General features: G+C 41.8%; 1 protein-coding gene across 5 annotated transcripts in view; it reads right to left on the reverse strand.

The window, feature by feature from the left end:
• Positions 1-27,696, reverse strand: part of ABCA1 (ATP binding cassette subfamily A member 1) — a 323,564-nt gene that overhangs the window by 119,497 nt on the left and 176,371 nt on the right. For 2 of the 5 annotated variants that reach the window (XM_086683624.1, XM_025932617.2), the window contains exon 1: positions 13,092-13,375. The exons of 1 other annotated variant lie outside the window; for it this stretch is intronic. The gene's annotated coding sequence lies outside the window, so the exon portion shown is untranslated. Of the gene's footprint in view, positions 1-13,091; positions 13,389-27,696 lie in introns of those variants that run through there. 2 more of the 5 variants (XM_086683625.1, XM_086683627.1) reach the window with 2 other exon arrangements.

Genomic DNA, 27,696 nt, shown 5'->3' on the forward strand with positions numbered 1-27,696 from the left:
GCCCCATTCAGGGAAAAGGCTAATGAGATTACTGATAGTCAGAAAACCAGGCTGCATGCAACAGGCTCACCGAAACCAGGACTGAAAACAGGACGTAGCTGCTGAGGTGGGAGGAAGGGATTTGGACTGTGACTTCTCCCCTGCTGACCCTGGGGAGCTTTATTAGCCCGGGGTTCATTTGACTGTCTGAGTTTCACTTCTCTGGCCTCCAGGTGCCCCCGAGCTCTCTATCCTTAAGGCCATCCTTGCTAACCCTAAATTCCACCCCCTCACATTTCCCAACCATCCTATAGACTCCCAAATTTAGTTAAACTGCCGTTAGCTGCCATTAGGCCCCTAGAGGCCTGCAGAAAGGCCATGGTCTGGTATTCAGCAACCCCTGAGATTGTGTTCCTACTTAAATGGTAATATTTTAATACTCAAATTTGAGGACAAAAAGATGTAACAAATCCCCCAAGGTAAAAAGTCAAGGGTAAAAGGAAGCAATTCTATCATTATAGAAGATTTCTATCATCCTAGAAGAGGCTTTATCACATACCCATTTTTAAAATATATATCCAATGAATTTCATCAATTCCAGCAATCTGTGACTCTTGGACACTTTTTTTTTAAGTGCCAAATGTATCATACTTACTTATTATTAACAATTAGTTTATAGAGGAATACAGATTCAATTTCCTGGACAAAAGTATTTGCTAATAGCTAATTTTCAAAATGAAGGCTATGAAATGAACACATACAAACTGAAAGAAGAGATACATGAATACCATCAAACCTGTAACTAGCCCTGGAGAAGCATTATCCTTCCTGCTGTCAACAATTCTATTTTAAAGGAGACTCACAAGGTTTAAATCAATTTCTATCATATTTGAACAGCCAAAGATACGTTTCATCACTCTCAACATTGCAGTTGTTACCAGCTAATACAGTCTCAGGACTTCTAAAACTGCTAAGACCCATGGTTTTCAAAAGCAAATCTGTCCCGTACCCAAGTTCTTGTTTCATTGTTATTGAATTATGGAGAAGTTCTAACAAAATATTAGAGACAGCCCATCTCCCCCTGCTGATTTCCATTAAACAAACACAGGGCAACCTTCAAAGGAGGATTTCGGCAAACAATACAACTATTTGCTTTTTCTCTGGTAGGAGTACCTAGCATATAGGAAAAAGAAGTTTCCTGTTGAAAAGAAATCAATCTGTCAACATTATTTATCATAGAAAAAAATTTTTTTTCAACTACTATTATAATACCAAAATAAGAAGGGCCTGGAAGGAAGGAGCTATTGAAATCAGAAACACCCTGAGCTATATAGAAACACAAGCAAGCAAGTCTCCATGAGCAATCAATCATTTATTTGCAGAAAAACTTGACTACCGTGTTCCCTGTTGTTGCAGGAGGGTTTCCCAAGAGAATGTTAGGATAAAAGTCTAGTGACTGTATCAGCAAAAACCATTTTGTTTGGCTCCCATCTCTGAAGGGTCAACATCTTCAGATGTCCAACCTTCTCCTAGCATAAAGGGTTTATTTTTATAAAAGTGCTCAAAGGACTTGGGGACAAACCCAAATCCTTTCACCGCCTTCCCCTTCCCTTGGGCTTATGCTACTGTATGGCAAACTCTTCCTAAACATCCTTAACTCTTATTTTTTTAATTAACTGGCCCAGTAGAAAGCAGGGAGGTTTTGGAGTCAGAGAAAACTGGTTTGGAAGCCTGACTCTGCTCCTCACCAGCACTGGGACCCTAGGGACTCTGAGCCCCTGTATCCTCTCCAGAAAATAGAACTAATAATGTATACAAACATTAAGTCAGTTCCTGGAACAAAGTAAGTGTCCAGTAAATGGTAGCTATTATAATGATTAGTGCTGCTGACTTCACAGGGTGAAGCATTCATCATGGGTGGGGCATAAAGTGGGCAATTTATTAAAGGAATCTCTCTTCTCTCTTCTTTGTCCACAGAAGGTACTATTTCCCCAAAGTCCTTTCCAGAACGAACTGGAGCTCTCCCCAGTGCCCAGCTCAGTGGAAGATGTTAAAGGGGTGACCCTGATACCCTGGTGCCACTTCTGGAATTGTTTTACCACGAAATCGTCTTTTGGGAGACCCCAACACTCACTCACACTATTCTCTCCGTGCTCTGGGCAGGCAACTCCTATTCCCTATGCTCCCTTCCTCCAAGTCTTCAGCACCTGGCTCAGTTTCCCTCTCCACTGTGACGTCTCCTCCAGCCTCTATATCAACTACCTGTTTGCTACCTGGGCCTTACACTTCATCTTTTCAGGCTCTCCCTACAATCCTCTCCAGGCTACTGACTTATCAGGTGGTCCCTGCTAAACTGTAAGCTACGTGCAGCAAGCTACTGTGTCTCAACATCTTATTCTCTGCCATATTGAGCCCAGTGCCCAGGAAGACTCTATGCTCTGTAACGTTCGTGGAATGAAGGCTTCTGAAGTCAGACTTCAGGAATGAGAGAAAATAGTTAAAGCAGGCTCACTACAGTAACAAATCAGAAGTTTCATTGAAAGTAGAGGTTCAGATAGCCCAGAAGCATGACAAAATTTCCAGCTGTGCTCAAAGAAACTCAAGTTCAAGCTCATTTAATTTGGTTGTCCTCAAAGCCGCCCTAATTCGCTGGGAAGAACATTCATTTTCATTGGCTTCATGTGGGCAAAGGAGAATGGGTAATTTGCCAGACATAGGCTCTAGAACCCCTGTAAGCATGCCAGCTACAAGAATACCTCCCCTAGGGGCTCAACCCTAAATATAAGACTGCCAGCATTGGTCAAGACTCTTGAACTCTAAACACATAGGCTCAAGTCAAAAACTCACTCAATGAAGCACAGCAATACCTGAATAAAATTTTTCCACCTCAATACTCTATTCCCTCTACATTTGCCAAAACGAGTTATCTAACCCCAGGCTCTTGTCCCATTCTAGCTCACTGAGTATGTGACCAAACCCCAGCAATCTTTATCCAGAACACCTTCTTTCACCAGCCAGCTCTTGAGGCAGTGCGGGCTTCTGTCACATGTCTGAGATGCTTCTGTTTGTACGGCCCAGCCAGGACCAGGTAACTAAGTAAGTGAAAATTTAGTCGGGCTTCCAGGACCGGCACAGAGATCCAGGGTCTGAGCTCCGCCCCCAACTTTACACCTGGAACTCCTCTATAACAACCAAAAGAAACCATGTTGCTGGCTGGGTTGCTTAATTAAAAGAAGAAAGAGGAATAAGATCACAAGTTTAAATCCATACACTTGTGATTCTGAAAAGCAAAAATTGAAGGATGTTGGCCTTTTTTTTAAACACTGGCAACATGAACTCCATTTTTTGAGGTTTGGGAGGCTCTTCTCAGAGGAAACAGATCTCTACTATTCTGATTATTATGATTCTAAGTATTCCTTCTAGAAAGCTCTGTCATTAAGATTTTCACAAATCCAACATTTTATATGCCAGATTAAAAAGTGTTCAAGGAAAAGAAACTAAACTATTGGGTGCAACTCCTAGTAGCCTTCTTTTTTTAACAGTGGTTTTACAGTGCCATTTAAGTATCTGCACAATCCAATTCCCCAGGCAGCCATGTGCTAAATATCTACATCAAGTAAGCACCAGAGTCCCCAACCTGGTGCTCTGCCTAAGGACAGAGTGCCTTGCTGGTCTCTGCAACCGCCAGGGGCACATGCATTCCTCTTAATGGAGGCCATTGGAACCAACTGTCAGACAACCCTCCCTTTGCTCTGGGGAAGAGAAAGGCACGCTGTGATCATGTGAAATGTGACCAGGTTTGGAAACTGGAAAATGGCACTGATGCCACTAAATTTGCAAATCCTGCAACAGAACAGACAACTGAATTAACATAACTTGACCAAAGGCTTTCTTTTTTCTTGAACCCAAGGTCCTTACTACAATGAACACAATCATTAAAGTTAAAAAACAAAACAAAACAAAACACCACTCTGCCCTGAATCACAATTAATCTTAATGGGCCAAAATTAGCACAGGGTTTTGTACTTTTGCATAAAGGAAACAGACTCCAGTTAAGACTGGACCTTCAGGACTGCTGTGGGGATTTCCTTCCTATTCAAACCTACAACCAAGGAGCAATTCTAATTGGAGAGAGAGAAAATACAGTTAAAAAACTCCTTAAGATTCAAATTGGACCAACAGACAATAAATAAATGAGGCCAGTCTGATTTTCAAAGATTCAGTGTCCATTTTAAGCTGAAAAGGACAGACTTGTATAGACACAATTTTTTTCTCTCCTAAAAGGACATCGTAAATATTACCCAAAATTCTGGTATAGTAGCAAAAAGTCTGGATTAAAACACGAGGGGCCAAGATTTTAATTTCCAGGTAATGACCCCTGTGGGGTAAATCCACTATATCACTTTAAGCCACAGAACAGAAAACAAGTCTTGATGATAAAGAGGCTGGAGTAGAAGATCTGAATCTAGGAAAACTGCTTGGAGCTTGGGTATCAGACTTGAGCTTGAATCCCCCATGTTGGTTGTCATGTTGCCATTAGCAAAACCTGTGAACCATGAACGACTTATTTAACCACTCTCTGCATCAGGTATAAAGAGACATCTCTGCATGATGGGACATACATCAATATTTCCCCAAACGTGGGAATTCATCACAAGGTGAATTTAAGTGCCACTTAAATTCCACTTAGACAATTCTAGATGGACAGATGCAGTATGAAAAACTGAATCCCACAATGAGAAAAATTCATTCAACACTTTTTTGGCCTTTATAAAAATTTTATTACATTAAAGAGAAAGTTTGTTTGGCCTGCTCTTCAACACTTCTTTAATATTGGCTAATACCCCCTTTTAACAAAGTGACAAGTCTCTGAGTCCACCAGCACCTTTGGAAAGCAAGTTTATTTCACAGACAGACTATTTAGAAAAATGATTTTTTTTTAACATTTATTTTTGAGAGAGAGAGCATGAGCTGGGAAGGAGCAAAGACAGGGCGACACAGAATCCGAAGCAGGCTCCAGGCTCCAAGCTGTCAGCATAGAGCCCGATGAGGGGCTGGAACTCGTGAACTGCAAGATCATGACCTGAGCCGAAGTCAGACGCTCAACTGACTGAGCCACTCAGGCACCCCAAAAAATGACTTGTTTTCACTCTATTTTGTAAATACACTCACAAAAATGTGAGTCAATGTAAATAACCTGAATGACTTATGTGCTGCCTATCAAAGATAGGGTGATGGTGACAATTACAAGAGGTGACACGGAGGAAGGCCTAACCCTCGTCGTGCTCTCATCTACCCGTGGTCAGTGGGTAAAATTTCAGTCAGTGAGGAATATGAGTAGAGGATGCATTGCAAACAAAAGTAACCAGAGAGGATGAATGTGAGATACCACAACAATGAGGAGCAGGAAGGGGCTCCTAAAATCGAAGGAAATTCAGTTAATAAATAGTTATTAAGCCATACTATGTGCTAATAATCACTGGCGAAAAAACAAATCTAGTTCCTTCAAGTATTCCTCTTATAAACTAGGATAAAAGCTGTCAAGATAGGTCAGAGTCTTATTTCAAAGAGCCTTGAATGCCAAGCTAATGATCATCATGGCAGCAGACCCTCCAAGTCTTCTGACATGTATTTAGCCGCTAGTACTTTACATGGTATTTGAAAAAGTATTTGCCAAAGAAATGAATTTCAGTTTAATGGTATTTTTTGTACATTAACACATTTAATTTTTTTATATTAACACATTTTTCTAATAGTTTATCTTCCTCTTCCCTCCCTCTCCTGGTACCAGAGATCACACCTCACCCCAGTTAAGATCAACGGACACCTCCACCTCCAAGCCCTGCCCCTGGGAGCAGAGAAGGATCCTCAGGTCAATCTAAACTCATTACTCTGGGTCTTTACTGTCTCTCTGCCTTTCCAAGGAAGGCTGTTGCTTCCATCAGTGTTGCCTTTATGTCAAACTTGGGTTATCTAAACACCAGATGCAATTGATTTCAAACTGCCACCCCCTTGGGGATTTGCTTCTTCAAGAAAACAAGCTTGGTATGACCCTTGACAAAAGGAATTATCCCCAACCTGGCATCTTACAGGAATTTTGCAAAGCAAGTGTAAATAGGGATATGAAACCCACACAACTTCACAGTGTCTTTCCTCCTCTCATGCACCCCCCCTTCCCATCCTGAAACCCCTTGCTCCTTTTCCGCCCCCCCTTCTTCCTTCTGGCCCCAATCTGTTGTGATCTCTGAGATAACAAATTCAGGACAATGCCTCAGAAAGCCCTGTGTCTTGCCCACCTACCCCCAGTGAGAGTCTTCCAAGATATTTAGGAATATCCTTATAAGGTTAGTCCAGTTCTTATCCTAGGATGGGCAGTGGCGCTCCTTTCACATAATGGCATAACAGGCTTTCACATAATGCAGGATAAGTGACAGAAGCAAAACCTATGCCCACAATGGAGAGATGTCCAGGATAGAGCGTCCAAATGAGTATTTTATTTCAGAGAGATTCTCCAAATGGTGAGTTGGAGATGGGAACAACGTCTCACTAAATCATGTTTGCTCTACTGAAGTTTACTGAGATGAACCAGCTCCCCCTTCCTTTGCATTTCAGATGAGAATGCCTTTTTGGTTCTATGATTCACGTCTTCCTCCATTAAGGCAGATAAGTAGACAATTTCCACAGCTTTCTTGCCTCTGCCTTCCTCTCCTATCACCTTCACCGTGCCACCTTCACTCTCATCGGGAATACTCTTAGGCACCCCCTGGGTGTCTCCTCTCTAGTCTTGAAACCACATAATCTGTGAAACTAATGCTGAAGATTTCCCATAAGATATTATCTCTAAGCAGCTCCGATCAAAGAATCACCCTGTTCCTAAATACACACCTAGAGCTGGAGGATGTAAACACATGAAGGGCTCTTTAAAAGTCATGCACTTCCTCCTCTTTCATTTTGTAAAGCAGGGACCTAAATCTTGGAAAAGTAAAATGACTTTCCCAAAGTCATTATATTTTTTACATATAATTTCAGAAATTCACTAAAGAGCCATGATTTCTGAAATTGTATGTAAACAATATAATTCTATGCAAAATTACATGTAATTACACATAAAACTTGGAGTGTACATGTCTATGTATATTTTTTCTGAAGAGAGAATCCATTGATTTCATCATATACTCGAGATTATTAAAAATCCTCTCTCCATAGGGGCATGTGGGTGGCTCAAGTCAGTTAAGCCTCTGGCTTGGGCTCCAGTCAAGATCTTGCAGGTTCATGAGTTTGAGCCCCATGTCAGGCTCTGTGCTGACAGCTCAGCGCCTGCAGCCTGCTTCAGATTCTGTGTCTCCTTCTTTCTCTACCCCTCCCCCACTCGTGCTCTGCCTCTGTCTCTCAAAAATAAATAAAAACATTTTTTTAATTTTAAATAAACATTTAAAAAATCCTCTCCCAATAAATGATGACCTCTGATATTGGTTATGCATATAAAATTCTTTCTGGGAACTGTCCCATACTAAATACCAGTTATCATAAAACATCTGGACTTCAAGACTAGCCAGATAAAATGTTTTGGCTTCCAAATGCTTCTTGGAAGTTGAATTTGGCATAGAAAATGCCGTAGAGTTTTAAACAAATACACACACACACACACACACACACACACACACACACACACACAGAATGAATAAAAGAACAGATCCTATGCATACAAGGTTGTTTTGGTTTTTTAAAAAGTATTTAAATTCTATATTACTTAGTGAATTATCTCATTCTTATTTTAAAGAATTAATTAATGTGCAAATCAAAGTGCTTTAAAGTGAAAGGTCATAGATGATAACATTTTCTCAAATCACAGCTGCCTCAAAAAGAAATGAAACTGATTGGGCCCCTGACTGGCTCAGTCAGTTAAGTGTCCTATTCTTGATCTCTGCTGAGGTCATGATCTCATGGTTCTTGGGATTGCTTGGGATTCTCTCTCCCTCTCTCTGCCCCTCCCCCACGCTCTCTCACTTTTCTCAAAACGAACTTTAAAAAAATGAAATGAATGGAATCACAATTGTTTGTTCTACAAAAAGTGAGCTGACCTAAATTGAGTAAAAATTTCTCAATCTTTATCACAAACCTAACTACAAAAACTTCACATATATTTCTATTTCTAAGGCTTTTCTGGGATTATCCCATCGTTATAATTTGTTTTTTAGAATACAGCAAACAAAAATTAGTTTCCCATTCTCTTTGATTCGTTCAAGTCAGCTTTTATTGAACCCCTTTCATATCAAAGGGGTTGAATTAAGGACTGGGAGAATGAATCAAAGACCTCCTTGAGGAGAACCGTACACTCAAGAGGAATACAAATACATGTTAACGAAAACCAAAAAAACAATTAAATACATGACATGAATAGTGCAGTAATCTAATCTTACGGAAGTAAAAAAGAAGGGGATAATTGTCACTCAGTGTTAGCAGGGAGGAGTGAATCCAGGAGTTCATGAGAGGGATGGCATTCCAATCAGGTCTGAAATTGAGTTTTCAAAATGTAAAAAGAAAGGATTTCAAACTTTATTTTGTTCCAGGAACTACGTGTGATGCACCTGCCATTCACTGTTCCCATAAATGCTCTTTGCCTTAATATAGTTTATTATCTTAACGGAATGCAAAGTAACGGAAAGCTCTATCCGAAGACAATTTTACACATGAGCTTTTCATTCTGTGGTTTAAAACATTTCTAAATGTACCTCTCTAACAACATCTATGCTGGTTATCTACCAGGGAACTATTTTTAGGTAAAAATATCCAAATGAAAAGGAATCACTCTTTGCCGTTTGCTAGTATTTCTTTTGTCAAAACTTGGATATGCTGACGAAGTCCTGACTCTGATATTGGCAAATTCATGGAAACTAAACTGCCCAGGGTTACAACCTCAGCTTCACTACTTACAAACTCTGTGATCAGGCTCCTTAACCTGTCTGTATCTCAGTCTCCCCATCTGTAAAATAAAGATAATAATAGTATCCACAACCTGTGCTTCTCATGAGAACAAACTGAAACATCATGCAAAATGCTTAAAACAACATCTAGGACGCAGTAAATGAACAATAAGTGAAACTGCTTCTAACTAAGTAGAAATATTTTCTAAGAACTGATTTCTAGGGGCGCCTGGGTGGCGCAGTCGGTTAAGCGTCCGACTTCAGCCAGGTCACGATCTCGCGGTCCGGGAGTTCGAGCCCCGCATCAGGCTCTGGGCTGATGGCTCAGAGCCTGGAGCCTGTTTCCGATTCTGTGTCTCCCTCTCTCTCTGCCCCTCCCCCGTTCATGCTCTGTCTCTCTCTATCCCAAAAATAAATAATCGTTGGAAAAAAAAAAAAAAGAACTGATTTCTAATTTGCTGTAATAATTTAATAGGAAAACCAGTTTCCCATCCTATTTCACTTTCATAAAGCCGACTTTTAAACTGTATTTACTTTCTGAGAAGGATGCCATACGAAACGGCTAAATCTGATTCCTAGACAGGAACAGAGAAATAGCTTATTTCAAAAGGTCCACAACATAATTAAGGATAGTACAAACAGAAATTGTATTGTTTTATAACCAACAGAAAAAGAAAATTCACCAAAGTTAAGACTGACGGCTAAATTAATAGTTCTCTTGCCTTTGTCTTTTTGTTCCTTATACTTTTACAGCCAAACACTCTGCCATTCCATTTTAGATGTATTACACAGGAAAACATTTTGACATCGTAGACCTACTCACAAATATCTGACTGAAGCAATAGTAAAATTTTCATTTTAAAACCAAGAAAAGAATTAATGTTATTGTCTGTTCTTTCCACGGTGTTGCAATCCCTATGCAACCAAGATCCTAAGCTGAGAATTTGGCTGGCCCACTCACAGCAACAAGGGAAATATGATACAGGCTGTAGATTCTGATAAGGGCTATAGCAGATGAATGTACCATAAATACAGTGAGCATTCTCAGAGAGTCCTCTGCTTACAGCAGCTGAAATTGTACCACCTCAAAGCTTAGTGTGGGATCTAAAGTACTCTGGGGTTCACTGGCTGGGTTCAAATCTTAGTCTTGCCACTTGCAAGATGTATGGCCAGGGACAGACAAGGTAGTTCACCCTTCAGTTTCTTAATCTGCAAAACAGGGATGATAAACAGGTTTGTTGCAGAGATTCAATTAGTATTTGAAAAGCATTTGGAAGAGTGCTTGGCACATGGTGCTATTTAATAGCCCCTATGAAATAAACATTACAATAACTCTGGCATTTACGATGATTTCCCACATGCAGATATGAAGAGGGTCTCAGTTTTTCATGTAGACCCTCTCCCAGAATAGTTAAATAAAACAAATTTTCAGAAAGATCATTTAAACTTTGATGCTGGAATAATGGCCATATAGAGCATTTTACTTGCATTATTTCTTTGACATCCAGACAGTAAATAAAAATGCATTTGGATTTGAGAGTATTTTAGAAACAAAAAACCACGTCTCTGGTAATTTCTAGATATCCAAAACGTTCACAATTAAAGAGTCTACAGTAATATCCGCTTAATTACTTTAGGAGCTAAAAATTGAAGTAGCAAAGATATTAACAATTTGCAATCACTATGAACATAGCATAAGTAACTTGGTTCATGGGAGGATAGATCCCTAAAAACTTTTTTTTGGATGGAAAAATATTCCAACTTCTCCCCATATAAGGTAAATACCTACAGAAGGTAATTAAAAACAAAAACAGAAAACAAAAAACTGTGTTGCTGAGTTTCATTCATTTTTAATAATGTAAGCACTGAGACTTCCTACAGCGGAAGTTGAAAACAGCCAAGTCCTAATTATCCTTTTTCAATCCTAGACTGACCATTATCTCATATGAACTGTAAATATGCCCTAAGTCAAAGATGTGTCCATCAGAGGCCTCTATTTCAATGTAAACTGAAATATTTATGACTTGAGATCTCAAATGCTCAGGAGGAGGGCAGACACACATTTCACAGGTGTCACCTCCAAAATCAAGATATGTCGTTCTAGAACATGAGGCTTGTCCTTGCAAGGGAATTACTCTTACCAGAATAGCAATTCTTTGTCTCTTAAATGGACTGTGGTACTCATTAAGCGTGGTCACTCTGATCCTACTGCTTTCTTTCAAGTAGATACCAATTTGCTCTGCGTGACCAACAGTTTTTTTTAAAACTCTCTATCATGAATTATTTGCTTTATAGGAGTAGTTAGGGAAGAGGCTGACAATGAAAACTTTGTACTTATAAATTATTATACTATCTGAAGAGGTTCTACCCCAGAACATTCTCCATTGCTTTCACACTTTCTTTGATTTGGGAGAAGTGTCTTCAGGGCATGATTCAAACAACAGAAAGCCTTCATTATTTTTGTGGTAGGTATGAGAAAAATGGGCTGAAATAAAAGGGGAGATGAGAAATGAGGGACTGTCTGAAAAGCTCTGTCTGAAAAGAAGATCAAAACTTAGGTTTGGGTCCCAAACCATTGTTAAAACAACCAGTAAAACTGCTTTTGAACTTGGAAATTTTGGTAAGGTGTCCTTTGGGGGAGACGGGGAGGGAGACTGGGCCTTAAAAAGTGACTTGCTGATTTTCATCACCAAGTAACTTTTAAAATATCAAATTTGTCCTCTTTTATTTATTTATTTATGTAAATGTATATACCACCCATTCACTTTGTGAGGTGTCATTAAATAATACTCGGATTTTAAAAGCTGACGGTATCAATGCTGCAAAAGACAAGAGCCAATTACTTCCAGTGCCAGACGCTTCTCTCTCTCTCCTTCTCTCTCTCTCTCTCTCTCCCTCCCTCACACACACACACACACCTTGTTTATTTCCTTCTATAAGATAAATGCTGAAAAAGAGACACCTACACACAACCATGAAACCGACCCACGCCAAGAACCTTCTCCGGTAACAAAGGTCTGGGAATCGGGAAACATTCTGATAAAAAAAACAACCAGACGGCCTTTTCGCCTGCTCTCCCGGATTCCTCCCAGTCTGCAACCACCCGTCTTCACCGGATCTTAGTCTGAACCGGCAAACCGTAACGCTTTGTGAAGCCCGAGCCCCCTCCCGCCAAAGGGTTGATTCCCAGGCCAGTCGGCCAGGAGGCGCTGCACCATTGCCCCCAGGCCACGGGCGGCCCAAGCGCAGCCCACCCTCCCCCACCGCGGAGCCCAGCCCCGCGGCGGAGCATGGAGTTCTGCACCGCCCTCCGGGGTTACTCCCGGTCATTCCGCGGCACCATCTCGCCCCAGCTTCCCCATCCGTGCCCTGCCTGAGGCAGCCCCGAGAGACTAAACTGCAAAGGGCAGGAAGGATGGGGGCGGGGAGAATGGGCACATCACCTCCAGGTTTCCTCCGGCTCTTCTTCTAAGTCTTTCGAGTTTAAAAAAACAAAACAAAACCGCGTCCCCCCCGCTGCGCCAGGCACACCAGCTGGGGTGCGCAAACGAAGGCCAGAAGCAGGACCCCCGGGGTCAAACAAAGCCTCCGAGGCCTCAAGTTGATCAGCAGCGCTACAGACCCCGTTTGGGACACCACCCAGCCGAGTTCTTGGGGAACAAGAACGCGCCGCTCCAGTCCGGGGGCGCACGGGGCGGATCCCCAGATCAGAGCCCAACTCAGACCAGCTCCTTCAAGAACGGAGCGGGGACTCCGTGCTGCCATTTGTCCCGGTGGGCGCCGGCCGACCCACAAACGAAGGTTTCCAGCCGGCTCAGGCTCTTCAGAACAAAGAGAAGCGCTGGGTGCTGAGACTACTCTCCAGCCTCCGCTCCCTCCGCCCCGGCAGCGGCGCCCCCGGCCCAACCAGAACCCTCCATCCCACTGCGCCCGCGGTACTGCGCCCGGGTCTCCACGCCTGGAGATGCTTCCCCGGCTCCACCGCCGGGCGAACCCCGTGCGCAGTAGCGCCGCGTCTTCGGGTCGCCAGAGCTTGTCCTAGGATGTCCTCTCCATTTACGCCGCCCCCGCTCCATTTGGGTTGCAAGAAGTGGGGGTTCAGACTGGTCCCCGAAACTCAGCGCCTCCCAGAGCCTCTTCCGCCCCGAAACAAAACAATAACGCCCAGGTCACTGGAGAACCTCTTACCTGTTTTCCACTTTTGTGTGTGCGTCTTTTCCCCCACCCCTTGAAAAACCCTTCCGGAGAAGGGAAAAGGGGGGGGAAACAGGAGGAAAGCGCCCCGAAAAACTGGTTCTGACAGCGCCGGTCCAGCGGCGCCCCCCCTGCCCTGCCCACCTGCGCCCGAGGAGAGAGGTGTCCGCTGGGCTCGGCGGATCCCGGCGCCACTCACTCTCTCTCGGAATTACCGGGGTTTTGCCGCGACTAGTTCCTTTTATAGATTCGGCTGCGCTGAGCGCCAGGGTTACTATCGGTCAAAGCCTGTTCTCTCCCTCCTTCCCCGCCCCCTTCCCCGGCCTCTGTTTATGTAGTTCAGTCACTCAGCAGAAAGCACGTGGAGCCGCGCCCCGCCCCTTAAACGGGCGACGTCCTGCGGCTCTCTGCACGCCTGGGGGCCGAGGGCGGGAGGTGGGAGTTGCCGCGGGGCTAGCAGGTCCTGGGTGAGCGCCCCCTGCCCCGTCCGGGCCTGCCAGCCTAGGACGAGAAGGAACCCTGGGGCCTGCGGCTGAGCCAGAGATGGTCTCTTCCACGTTCCCAGCGGCAAATAGCACTAGTGGAAATCGCTTCCTCTAAACTCCTGCTTTCAGCATTTTTTTCCCTTTGTTACTTTACCCAGTCAGAGGGATTGGGGGCTGCAACCCCTCAGAACAGCATCCTCTAGCCTTTCCTTTCAAATCCCCGGGGTGTGGGAGAAGATGGACAGTCCTCTGGCTAATTAGCAGTTTTTGTTTTCCACCACAAACCCTGACTTTGGTATTCAATAGGCGACTTATTTATTGCCTTTGGGATTCCCCGCCTGTGCCTCCCAGGTCCTGGGAGGGCCAATGAAACGCCTATTGCTCCTTCTTTTCGCAAACTGGGGGAGGTGGGAAGCCACAAAAAAAAAAAAAAAAAAAAAAAAAAAGAACCAGTCCCCTTTTTATTTTCATTATAATGGTCAGAGTCCCAGTGATAAATACACGGGACTTGTATTTTGGTTTCTACAGATTTGCAAAGTGCAGCCAGAGAATCGCAGTTGTGTGAAATTATATAACCATTCCAGTTCAACTTCCTCCTCTGGCTTCTGCTTTGACAATCAGAAGCAAGACCACCCATAACATTTGGGGGACAGAGGCAAAAGTACAAATGGAGGTCCACATACTTTGTCTACATATTTAAGTCATAATTCAACCCAAGAAACTATAAAATAAAGGTCTCCTACCTGGAAGCAACCTGGAAAGGTAGGTTCACATTCGAACTCCTCACAGTTTGATCTGAGTTTTGTCAAGAATGTGGTAGAGTGGGACAGGGGACCCCCAAACCCTTTTTCTCTCTTCCCCACCCCCAACTCTATCATATTCCAGAAGAACCTTCAGTGTGTGCATGTGGACCTCAGCTGCACATGCCCCCTCCACACTATACCACACTATGCTACAGTCAGGCCACAACTTGGGCAGGTACACGCATCAGTGGTTCTGTCAACACTAGGAACAGATCCAGTGAGGAGGCCCACGCAGGCCCTGGACGTGCACTTAGGGGCCCTATGGCAAGGAATTCTTGGGTCCCAGGTATTTATAATTCCAGTGGCATGGACACCTTGACCCTGTGGACTGCTCACCCTTTAGGAAGGGTTGAAGTTTGAGAAGGGCCAGAACCACACCTTCTGAAGCCCAGGGCCCAGGAGCATCTTGCCTTAGTTCAAGGGATAACCCTGGCTAAGAGATTAGGTTCTGGGTCAAATTTGGCTTGAGCACATGATGTGCAACTTTCTGACTCCATTTCTTCATCTGTAAAGAGAATATGTATGCTCTCTCTGCCTCACAGGGGTTTTCTGAAAGTGAATTTTGTTCATTTGACTCCCTTGAAAGAATGGCACTCTAAACAAAGAAGGTATTATTAGCTGACTATTAATGTCATTTTCAGATACCAGCCATGGCCTATTAGGTTTTTCCCATGCCAAACTTGTAAAACTCCAGGTCGCACAAAGAGTTAAAAGTAATCTCTCTGACCCTCTAGATATAAAGGAAAGCTCCTGGAGGAGGTGATGCCATTCCAAGTATGATCAGGGGAGTGGTTAGGTCTCCCTGACTGCCCATTTCCTGCCTCACCCCCCACCCTCCACCCACTTACCACTGTGCTTAAAATCCCACCACCAAAATCATTGTTTTTGGAATTTTGAAGGCTAGGGTTCCCAAAAGAATCCCTATTAAAGTAATACTTTAGATTGTTCTACTGGGGTATGAATAACAATAAATCCCACACAAGACAAAGATAGGATGCTGGAGAAAGGAGATGAGACCAAGAAGAAGAAAAGCCTCAGAGAGAAGACAGTCATCGATTTTAAATTAAATACATCAGTCTATGGCTCCAACACCAAACGTGATCATTTTTAACTAAGACCAACTTGTGGAGTCAAGAATCTGCTCACCCCTGCAATGAATACATGAACACACTCTAACGGTTGAAGCATGTTTATTACTCTTGTTGATTTCTACCAATAAAAGATCCCGAGCCCCCAAAGAGGCTAAATGATTTAGCCAGATGACACAAGAATGTAGGTCTGCTGACATCAAGCCCATACTTTACAAGTGTCATAGGTTCATATGACAAAAATATTGAATTCCAAAAGTGAGAGTATAAAAGAATGTGTCCCTTGACAAAGTCTGCAAATGTGAATCCTCTCCCTTGAATATTGTGGGTTGATTTGTTCCTCAGTATGCTTCAGGGAGCTTTTCTCCAACTCTTCTGATTCCTGCTAACACCAACATCAAAACTCAAGTCCCCACCTGAGGTGACTCTTTCCAAATATTGTAGGAAGGCCCTTCTTTGTTGCTGTTGCTCCAGAGAAGCTGATTCTGTAAATGCCGCCCAGGTGGCTTGAAGTTCTATTCTGAGATCACCCTGGCATCTTCTAATTACAGACTTGCCCTTCAGGCAGCTGTGGCCTTGGAGACCCTGCTAGAGGTCAGGGAGCTACAGAGAAGCTCACTTTTATCACTCTATTGAGACTTTTGAGTTAGGGATTACCTAAAAGGCTTTGCTTCGATGTTGCTTTGATGTCTAATATCTATTAACTGGTCTACATAAATGTACATGTACACAGTGTTTAAAATATAAATGATTCTCACTACACATGTGTTTGGGTTGGTATGCACACTCTTTGGTTTCCTTGGGAAGCTCTGAAAAAATAGAGTATCAGAGGAAGCCAGTGAAGAATAAAAAATAAAGTATTCTAAAAACAACTTTTCAGGCTGAATGTACTACAATTAAGACCTAATAGCTGGATTTTTTTAGAATTCCTGGAGAATAAGAGGTGCCTCAAAGTTAAGGGGAAAATATAGGTAATTATTTTTTCACTTAAGGAGGAATAAAAGGACCTACAGTTCATAACTGAGTCAGTTTCATTCCAATACACAGACACAAATTATCAAGCAATCAATATTCAAATTTAAAAAAATACAAGGAATACCACCATTACCTATGGAGTAAACCATGAATCACATAGGCTCTGGATATCTACAAATTCAATTTAATCGGACCAATGCAATGCCCTCTGTATTAATGTGACTCCTATTGACACTTAAGCAAAATTCAAAACCATTACTGCCTCTGGACTTGAGTAAGATGTTTGTTCCGCCTGTCACTGGGATCAGCAAGTTAGCCTGGATTATAGATATATTCCTCTGAATTACTAGTTGATCAATGACACATAATTCTTTTTAAAAGCCATCCTTCCAATATGCCATCCTTCGAGCTCTCCTTCCTTTAATAGCCAAACTGCTAGGAAGATTTCATTTCTACTCCCTCCCTTTTATTCAAACTCTCCAGCCCATTTCAGGTAACCCCTCACTTCTACCACTGAGTGTGTTCTGTCCAAATTCATTAATTATCTCCTTAAAAAAAAAAAAAAAAAAAGGAAGAAGCATATCTCTTTTCTTTTTTATCATTACAACATATTTTTAACATAGAAAAACAAAAACATGTCTCAAACACAGAAAGACTGCTTAACTGGTAATGCTGATGACCTCCTTTAAGTTCTTAGGCTCCCTGATCTCTGGTACTTGACACTATTAACCACACCTTCCTTCCTGAAACTAGTTCTTCTCTTGTATTTCATGAATCTGGTTCTCTTTTGACTCTCCTGCCTCTTTTTTTTTTTTTTTTTTTTTTTTTTAAATTTTTTTTAAACGTTTTTTATTTATTTTTGGGACAGAGAGAAACAGAGCATGAACGGGGGAGGGGCAGAGAGAGAGGGAGACACAGCATCGGAAACAGGCTCCAGGCTCCGAGCCATCAGCCCAGAGCCTGACGCGGGGCTCGAACTCACGGACCGCGAGATCGTGACCTGGCTGAAGTCGGACGCTTAACCGACTGCGCCACCCAGGCGCCCCGACTCTCCTGCCTCTTTAACCGCTCTTCTTCTGACTCCTCTTTCCTTATACAGATGTCTCCTAATACTGGTTTTCTCTTTTTATTTCAACATGCTTTACTCCCTTAGCTTCACTTAAACCACATCTCTCCAGCGCTCATCTCCTTGCTGAGCTCCTGGACTATGCTCCCTAATGCATTGGTAGAGTATCCAGCAGGACCAACAGCATGCTAAAGTCTGCCCAGTCCAGCTCAGAAGAGCTGACTGTGTATATTCTTCCCAACTCTGCAATAAGTGACTTCCATGGGATTGGCTGAAAATCGGCCAATGGTGGGAACATTTACACCATGGGAAATCTGATATAATCAGGGCTTTCTTTTCCCTTCCCTTCCCTTCCCTTCCCTTCCCTTCCCTTCCCTTCCCTTCCCTTCCCTTCCCTTCCCTTCCCTTCCCTTCCCTTCCCTTCCCTTCCCTTCCCTTCCCTTCCCTTCCCTTCCCTTCCCTTCCCTTCCCTTCCCTTCCCTTCCCTTCCCTTCCCTTCCCTTCCCTTCCCTTCCCTTCCCTTCCCTTCCCTTCCCTTCCCTTCCCTTCCCTTCCCTTCCCTTCCCTTCCCTTCCCTTCCCTTTCCGCTTTTGGAAAGCAAGATGTTAACACCTGCACAACACTCTACAGGACATTCTGCAAGTAAATCCCAAACCAATCTTCCTATCTTGCTTTTAAATCGCCCTTCTCCATCTGCATTTTTTATGTCATTAAATGATGTCATCATCCATTCGTGGACTATGGGAAATCATAGTCACACTTGCTTAACTTTCCATCTCTCTGTCTTTCTCTTGTCATTCTTTTTTTTTTTTTTTTTTAAATTTTTTTTTTTTTTCAACGTTTATTTATTTTTGGGACAGAGAGAGACAGAGCATGAACGGGCGAGGGGCAGAGAGAGAGGGAGACACAGAATCGGAAACAGGCTCCAGGCTCTGAGCCATCAGCCCAGAGCCCGACGCGGGGCTCGAACTCGTGACCTGGCTGAAGTCGGACGCTTAACCGACTGCGCCACCCAGGCGCCCCTTTCTCTTGTCATTCTAAAAAGCACCAAAGTCAGGTCAACTGAACTCTTAAATCTGTCTCTTCCTCTCCATCCCCCTGACTAAGTCCAAGCCAAAGGACTAGGCTTCAGTTTTGCAGTAACCTCCAAACTGTTTTTCCTGCCTTTAGATTCTTCCCCTTCCTATTTATCTTTCCTACCACAATGGAGTCATTTTTGCCTGGGGAGAAAGAAAGCCAATCAAACCAACATAAAAACTGTCTAACCATATCTTCCCCTCCCCTCAAAGTTTCCTATGGTTCTACATTGCTTACAAAGAACAAAACACCCTCAAAATTCCTTAAGAAAACCTACTAAGACCTTTGCAAACATGACTTCTGAAAGCCTTTGCAGCCTAATTGTAGACCCTGCTTCCTCCTCCATCCCCCATCCCTATCTCACCTCTACCCATCCCCCCTTCCACAAACTTTCCCTGTCTCTGCTTCTGCAGCTTCCCATTGTGTGGAAACCCTTCTCATCTGCACCCCTGTCCTCCTGTGTAAGAGTAGTATTGGAGGAGATGGATGGGGTTAAATTATTAACTCTTTTGTGCTGATTCTACAAGCAGGAGGCCAAAAGGACAGAGAAGAGAAAGGGTATAGAAAACCCTTCATTAGATGGAAAGGTGTGGGACACACGGTAGATGAAAGAGAGGGAGAGAAAATTGTTAAAGATAGATATTTTTTTTTTTAATTTTTTTTTCAACGTTTATTTATTTTTGGGACAGAGAGAGACAGAGCGTGAACAGGGGAGGGGCAGAGAGAGAGAGGGAGACACAGAATCGGAAACAGGCTCCAGGCTCTGAGCCATCAGCCCAGAGCCCGACGCGGGGCTCGAACTCAGGGACCGCGAGATCGTGACCTGGCTGAAGTCGGACGCTCAACCGACTGCGCCACCCAGGCGCCCCAAAGATAGATATTTTTTAAGTACTCAAATTAATAGGCAAATAATACAGTCAGATCCATTAGTAAGTGTAACAATAGATTCAGAGGGCAGACACTGCTCTTAAGTTTGGAAAGAAAATAATTGGACTCTGGGGATTAAAAGAAATCAAGCATTTATTATAACCGAAGTGATGTATCTGCATTCTTCTCTCCTTATTCAGTGTGCTTTTCTGACACCTGTTAAGAATTCATATTCCTGGTGTGATTTCTGGGATGAAGGACTGTTTTATTTCTTAGCCAGGAGCTTTCCTTCTCTCTGATATATTAGTAAGAGAATAAGTCATTAAAAGCAAAGAAATCCTAGAAAATGTTCCACATTTCCCTTTTCTCTTAATCCCCTAGAGAGACAAGCCTCTCTTTTTCCCCTTCAGCATTTTGGGGATGACTCCTTAAGGAGCACATGGTCTTCCCTCTGTTGACCCCTTGGTGGCCTTGTATTGGTTTGACCTGTCCTTGCCCCAATAGCCTTCATAGCCTCTCTGAAATTATCCAGGCAGAACAAATGTTTTTGTCTCCTCAAAGACTGTCCAGATGTTGTGCAGTGACCACGCCGTGGGAGCACTTCCGGTGACTGATGCTGTCCAGTGAAACCCAAGCCATTTCTTAGCTAGTTACTTGTCCCAGAAACCTACACGTGCAGAACCACCCACAAGTTGTAAATTAGTGGGAAATGGGCTCCTTTCCCAGAGGCCTGGGGCTTCCCACAGAGCTGACCCTAAAGCTGGTTTCCTCTTGATGGACTCCATCAGCCAGCAGAGCTCAGAAGGAAGCTCCCACATCTGCCTACTTACCGCTGGGCATGGGAAGTCCTGGACACATACTACAATGAGGGGGAAAAGGCTAAATTGAGGGTCTAGTCCTAAGACATCTAAAGAATTAAAATTGGAGGTTAAGAGGAAAATGATGGAAAAATGAAGATCCTAAAAACTGACGGAGTTAGTGGCATGTGAAGTGGCCCAACATTCTGACAGGCAACTTAGCAACATGTATTTAGAGGCTTTGACCTACTGATTTTACTGGGAGGAATTTATTCTAAGGAAATATCGACAAATATGGTCAAAGACTTATGTTCAAAACATTCGTCCCTATGTTATCTGCAAGAGTGAACATTTTAAAAATATTTAATCATCTAACAGCATGAAAATTCTAAAAATAAAATCTGGTAAACTCATATGATACAATTCTATGTAGTCATTTAAAAAAATAAAAATGTTTTTGAAAGTAGTGCCATGGGAAACCACTCATGATAAACATTAACTAAAAAAGCAAAGCTATAGTTATGTGTATATATGATTTATATTTGGTAAAAATAATTAGCAACATATTTATAGTCTTATAGTTGACTATATGAACATACAAAAGAATGGAAAGAATCCCACATAAAGCGAACCATTCTTTTCTGCGGATGATGGTTTTAGGAGCTATTTTTTCATATATGTTTGTATTTTACAAAATTTCTAGGATAAACATATGCTATTTTTTAGTTAATAAAAATGGCATTAAGAGCAAAGTTTGTAGATAAGTACTGGGGGGAGATAGTATACAACTGCAGAAAGACAAACCATAACTTAGGGAAACAGTAAACCCTAACATATTTTAGAATAATGCATACACAGTAATGAAGAACAGAAAGGAATATGGAGAGATGAAAATGGTTAAGACAGCTAGAACTTTTTGGTGAGTAGGTTTACAAACTGTTAAAAAAAAAAAAAGTGACAGCATTTTAAACCAATCCTAGGGATCCAATGCAAAGTGAACATTCCTTATTGGTATAACATATCTGGTGTCCTTGGGCTGTTACTTCACCTCTCTGTGCCTCAGTTTCCTCATCTAGCAAATGGAGGTGATAGTAGAACCTACTTTATAAGGTTGCTATATTAGATAAGTTAGTACATGTGAATATACTTGCACTGTGCCTGGCATATAGTAAGTACTCAATAAATGACAACCGATATTATTATTACCATTTATTATGAATATTATTATCATCCCAAACAGCCATATAATTGTTCTCAATGCCTAATAATAACTTCAGAAATGTGACTCCTTTCCAAAATTCTAACTTTTGGATTTTTTAATTGATGTTTTCAGTTAGATTAACCAGTATAAACCAGGGGCGCCTGGGTAGCTCAGTCAGTTCAGCACCTGACTTCAGCTCAGGTCATGATCTCACGGTGTGTGAGTTCAAGCTCTGTGTAGGGCTCTGTGCTGACATTTCAGAGTCTGGAGCCTGCTTCAGATTCTGTGTCTCCCTCTCTCTCTGCCCTCCTCTGCTTGTGCTCACTCTCTCTCTCCCTCTCTCTCTCTCAAAAATAAATAAACATTAAAAAAAAATTTAACCAGTATAAACCACTTCACCAGCATGGGGTTCAAATATGGTCATATCTCCTTTTAATCTTTAATTATTCAAATCTCCACTTGCCTACTAGCAGGACTCCAATATCGCCTTCTTGAGATTTCCTTCCCTAGAATTGCCTAAGAGCCCTGGGGGCTTCAAAGAGATCAGGCTGTAATTTTTAGCAACCAATTGCTCTGTCACAAGCACACAGCAGTACCACTGAAGATTGGTACCTCAAAGTCCCATGTACCCTATTCACTGCTGGAATTATGTCTGTGCCAGTCCTGACTTCGAAACAGCCTTCATCAGCACCCTGCTGTTGGACTCCCAAAGTTCATACACATTCATTGTTATCAGAAGGTGCACACTGGTGGCCCACAGCCACAGCCAGCCCTCTGACACACGGTGTGGACTAAAGTTGTGTTGATGTTTTATTTGCAGTAGTTGACAAGATTGAAAATGTCACACAAAAATCTTTATTTCTTGCTTCTATTGAAAAGGTGGAAGATCTGACCACATGCAGTGTATTCCCACATCGCAACAATTGGCTGATGCTGAAAAGAGAGGCTCTCTAGATGAAACATGCTGTTTCCATTTTGCTCAAGTCCCCACTAAACCCTGTCTTCTTCTTTTTTTTTTTTTAATGTTTCTTTATTTTGAGAGACAACATGCACTCGAGCAGGGGAGGGGCAGAGAAAGAGAGAGGGAGACAGAGAACCCCAAGCAGGATCCATGCTGTCAGCAGAGTCCAAGAGGGAGCTGGAACTCACGAACCGCACAAACTATGAGATCATGACCTGAGCCAAAATCGAGAGTTGGATGCTCAACCAACCAAGCCACCCAAGCGCCCCTAATCCTTCTTCTTCTCCTTCTCCTTCTTCTTCTCCTCCTTCTCCTTCTTCTTCTTCTTTTTTAATGTTGATTTATTTTTGAGAGAAAAAGCGTGAGTGGGATAGGGACAGAAACAGAAGGAGACATAGAATCCGAAGCAGGCTCCAGGCTCTGAGCTGTCAGCACAGAGTCCCATGCGGAGCTCAAACCCACAAACTATGAGATCATGACCCAAGCTGAAGTTGGATGCTTAACCAACTGAGCCACCCAGGTGCCCCCAATCAGTCTTCTTAAACAGCCAGACTTATTCTTCTGTACCACTTGCCCAGCCCCTGTAGATTTCTGAGTTTGTGGCCAGTTGGCCTAAAAGTTCTTGGGGGAGTGTGGTGGTGGTGGAGGAGGGAACACTAGTAGCTTGTACACCTTGAGAAGGTGTTGGGAGAAGTGGCTGAGCACATGAGTGGGGTAGGCAGTGAATTACCTAAATCTTGGTGCAATTAAATCTGACTGAAAGTCCTTTTACCATAGAGCCCTCTTTTCTGCATCAATAATAAAAATTGCATCTTTCCTCCAGAAGGGTAACCTTGAATTTCTACTTTTGCCAGTTTAAATTTGTTTTTTTAAGGCACACTTTTACAATTGTACTGGAACACAACTTGAGTTACAAGGCAGTAAAAGGCATTACCACCGCTAACAAAAGCAACACCACTTCCTCAGAAAAAAACCTCACCCTTTACTAGTATCAAAGTCCTAGTAAAATCAGCAAGGAAATGTCAGAGAGGTCAAAAACAACATTCTTCTTTTGGAACTAAAAATGAGACCAAAGAACACATCCACACCCACAAGAGCCCAAAGTTTGGTCCAAACCACTTTGTTTGTTGAATTAAACCCCGGAGATAAACAAATGAAGCAAGATGAAAAACAGCACTCCACTGGGGGTGGTCAAGAAGGCAAAGTTGGAGAAGAGATGAATCAGAAAAGCATGTGGGCAGCCGGGGAGACAAAAGCATTCCCAAATGAATCTTCAGCGTGTGGGAGAGAGTTTTGAATGACCTAAGATTCAATGAGATAATGGCAATTATTTCTTCTGCAATTTGTTTGTCGCCTTATATTTCTAAGAAATGGCCTGTGTGTCATATAAAATATGAAACAATGAAAATTAAATCTGCAGCTTCAAACTCTTCATTTTCTGAAAACGATGCAAAGGCAAACAGAAATGTGAGACCATGAGGCTTCAAGGAAACTGTAGACTCATAGTAATCTGATTCTAAAAACAGATGCTTGACAAGAAGTTATATTTAAATCAACCATCAATCTATCAGGACCTAATTTCTAAATTTAGGAATAGATAACCTTTCCATTTTATCCTGTCAATCACCATATGCATAGAATCATACCTATCCTAAACAAGGTGAATTATTTGACTTTTAACCATACACCTTGAGGTTATGTTTCTTCAGCCCTAGGATTATACCTTGAACATCAAAGAGAACCCCTAAAAAATGAGGAACAGTGTTGGTAATCACACATAATGAAGGATGAAAAATTAAACAGTGGAAATAACATTGCTGGTCTCAGCAGTCCTAGAAAGATGCAGCTAGATGCTCTTTTATCTATTGTATGTGGCATACAGTGCAAACAATATAGATTTCTGTGTAGTATGTGAGGTTTGAATACATCTGTTTGGCTCGGGAGAATTTTATCATGGTCTAAAACTCAAATCTTTAAACTTTGCACAAGATTTTGTAGAAACCAAAACAAATTTTTAAAATAGATAAACTAATACATGCTCATAGTCAAATGTTCAGACTATAACAAAGCTATAAAGATTAAAAGACTATGAAGAAGGTACGAAAAGGAAAGTGAGAATCACTACAAGCCCACTACCCAGAAGTGACTTCTGTCAGTGTGCTTTATGTACATTCTTCCAGAATTTTTTCTATGAATAAATACATATTTGGACATGTATTTCTCATTTGAAAAACAGATTTGTGCCATATATGCTATTTGTAAACTATTATTTTCACTATATAATCAATTATGGACATTTCCCCATGTAAACAAGTGTAGATTTATATCATTTTAGATGGATGTATGATATCCCACTGTATGTATGTATCATAACTTGAAATCAAATCCCTAAAGACATATAGTTTGTATCTCTTTAAAAAAATTTTTTTGATGTTTATTTTTGAGAGAGAGAGAGAGAGAGAGAGCGCGAGCAAGTGGGGGAGGGGTAGAGAAAGAGAGGGAAACAGAATCTGAAGCAGGCTCCAGGCTCTGAGCTGTCAGAACAGAGCCCAATATGGGGCTCAAACTCACAAACTGTGAGATCATATGACCTAAGCTGAAGTCAGATGATTAACTGATTGAGCCACCCAGTTGTCCCAAATATCTCTTTCATATAATCATAAAAAATGCAGCCATGAACAGCCTTGTACTAACTTTGCACACATACCAAAAGTCCCTTAGAATATTTTTGCAAAAGTAGGACTGCTAATAGAATAGACATACTTTTCATTTTTTTTAAGTTTATTTATTTTGACACACACACACACAGAGAGAGAGAGAGAGAGAGAGAGAGAGAGAGAGAGAGAGAGAGAGAATGAGTGGGGCGGGGGGGCAGAGAGAAAGGGAGAGAGAGACTCCCAAGCAGGCTCTGTGCTTCGAGCTCAGCTGGATGCAGGGGAGCGAGATCATGACCTAGTTGAAATCAAGAGTGGGATGCTTAACCAACTGAGCCACCCAGGTGCCCCAGAACAGACATACTTTGCATTTTGATATGTATGGCTAAATTATCCTCCATAAAGTTGGCACCAATGTATATTCTCATGAATGGGGCATGAGGATGCCTAGGATTTTTTTTATTATCATAGAGTAAAATGTGCTTTTCTTCTTTTGGTATACAGTTTTATGAATCTTAACACATATATAGATTTGTGTTACCACCACTATAATCCAAATAGTTTCATCTCCCCCAAATCTCCCCTGTTCTATTTCTTTATAAGCACACTTTCCCAGCAGCTAAACCCTTGGCAACCACTAATGTATTCTGTCTCTATAATTTTTTGTCTTTTCAAAAATATCATAAAACTGGAGTCCCATAGTATGGAAACTTTTGAGATTGACTTCTGTCACTCAGCATAATGCTTTGAGATTCATCCAAGCTATTGCATGTATCAATAGTTCTGGTGGGGTTTTTTTAATTGCTAAGTAGTATTTCATTACATAGATATGCCACAGTTTATTCATCCATTGAAGGACAGTTTTTCCCAGTTTTTTCAGTTATGAATAAAGCTGCTATAAAATTCACATATAGTGTGTGTGTGGAGTTGGGCAGGGGTGGGGGGGGGGAGAATATAAGTTTTCATTTCTCTAGCATAAATATCCAGGAATCAGACTGCTAGGTCATGTGGTAAGTGTATGTTTAAGTTTAGGAAAAACTGCCATACTGTTTCCCAGAGTGTCTGTTCCATTTCACATTCTCACAGATGGAATGTATGAGGGTTCCAACTGCCCCACACCCTTGTCGGCACTTGGTACTGTCAAGATTTACTTTAGCCTTTCCAATAGGTATATTGGAATGAATATGCCTAATTTGCCATCCTTTTATCAACAGTCCTATCAGACTTTAAACTATGTCCAACCTAACTTATTATTGCTTTAATTTACATTTTCCTTAATTACTAACAAAATAGAACTTCTTTTCTTACATTCATTGAACTTTTTATTCCAAGTGTTTATCTTTTTCTTATTTGTTAAACTCTTGCTAAACCAAATGTTTTAACTTGACTGTTACATGTGTCACAAATATTTTTCCCAGATTGCCAACTCTTTTTTTCCCCACTGTGTTAATCTATATATCTTTCCCTTTAGGGTTTCTAGCTTTGATGTTTACAGATTCCTTCTCCACTTCAAGATTATAGAAACAGTCTATCAAATTTCCTCAAGCACTTGTATAAGTTGATAAACATTCAGTTTTATTATTACCAGCCACCTGCAACCCAGCCCAATGAAGAGAGGCTCAGAAATGGGGTAAGGGTCAGGGCAGTCAGCTTATAGTCATTGTTTGAAAATTGGAACTTTTTTCAAAAAGTGTTTCTCTATCAGCAGGGATCAGTTTCATACAACCACATCAAAACATTATGTAAAGTGTTCTGCTGAGCTTTAAGGTAAAAAAGCCAATCTGTTTCATGGGCAGGGAGATTGTTCTCATTCTTTGGGGAAGGTGGAGAGACAATCTCCCTGGCAACACATTGCTAATAATCCCATTGCTTTCCTCATGGAAAGTAAGAAGATGACCTTTCTAAAAATCAAGAGTTAATTACTAAAAGTCCTGATTTAGACTCCATACACCCCAAAGATAAAGGGAGAGGCAGAAGGTTCCAAGATGGGGGTCAAGTGTTGGGGAGAACCAAGGAAACAAACCACAGAAGAGAAAAAAATTAACATGCAAGAGAGTAAACTACACAAGGGAAAAGAACATAGCAAAGGAAAACTAGGAGAAAGGAGCCTTTAAGACTCTGCACAAAGCAAATGATTGGGTATTAATGCATTGTAGCAGAAGGTAAGCCCCATGACAAAGGAGGAGAAAAGTCAAAAGTCGAGGGGCCTCAGCCACACTGAGCCAGGTATCCCTGACAGGTCAGCAACTGTTCAGTGAAAGAGCAGAGATACATTCCAAGCAAAGGAAGAACTTGTAATCACTTGTAATTTTCACTCTTCAGTAAAATCAACTGTTTGTCTATATGTTATATATCATTCTCAAATGAATCCCCTGCTTAAAGACTCTGTAAAAAACCTCTGATGTTTCCTGTCAGAATGGCTAAAATTAACAACTCAGGAAGCAACAGATGTTGGGCAAGGATCCAGAGAAAGGGGAACATTTTTGCACTGTTGGTGGGAATGCAAACTAGTGCAGCCACTCTGGAAAACAGTATGAAGGTTCCTCAAAAAATTAAAAATAGAGCTACCCTACAACCCAGCAATTGCATTACTAGGTATTTATCCAAAGGATACAAAAATGCTGA

The sequence above is a fragment of the Puma concolor genome, chromosome D4 (assembly GCF_028749965.1).
Source record: "Puma concolor isolate L17-30 chromosome D4, mPumCon1.1.hap2, whole genome shotgun sequence".
In the NCBI taxonomy this organism is placed as follows: domain Eukaryota; kingdom Metazoa; phylum Chordata; class Mammalia; order Carnivora; family Felidae; genus Puma; species Puma concolor.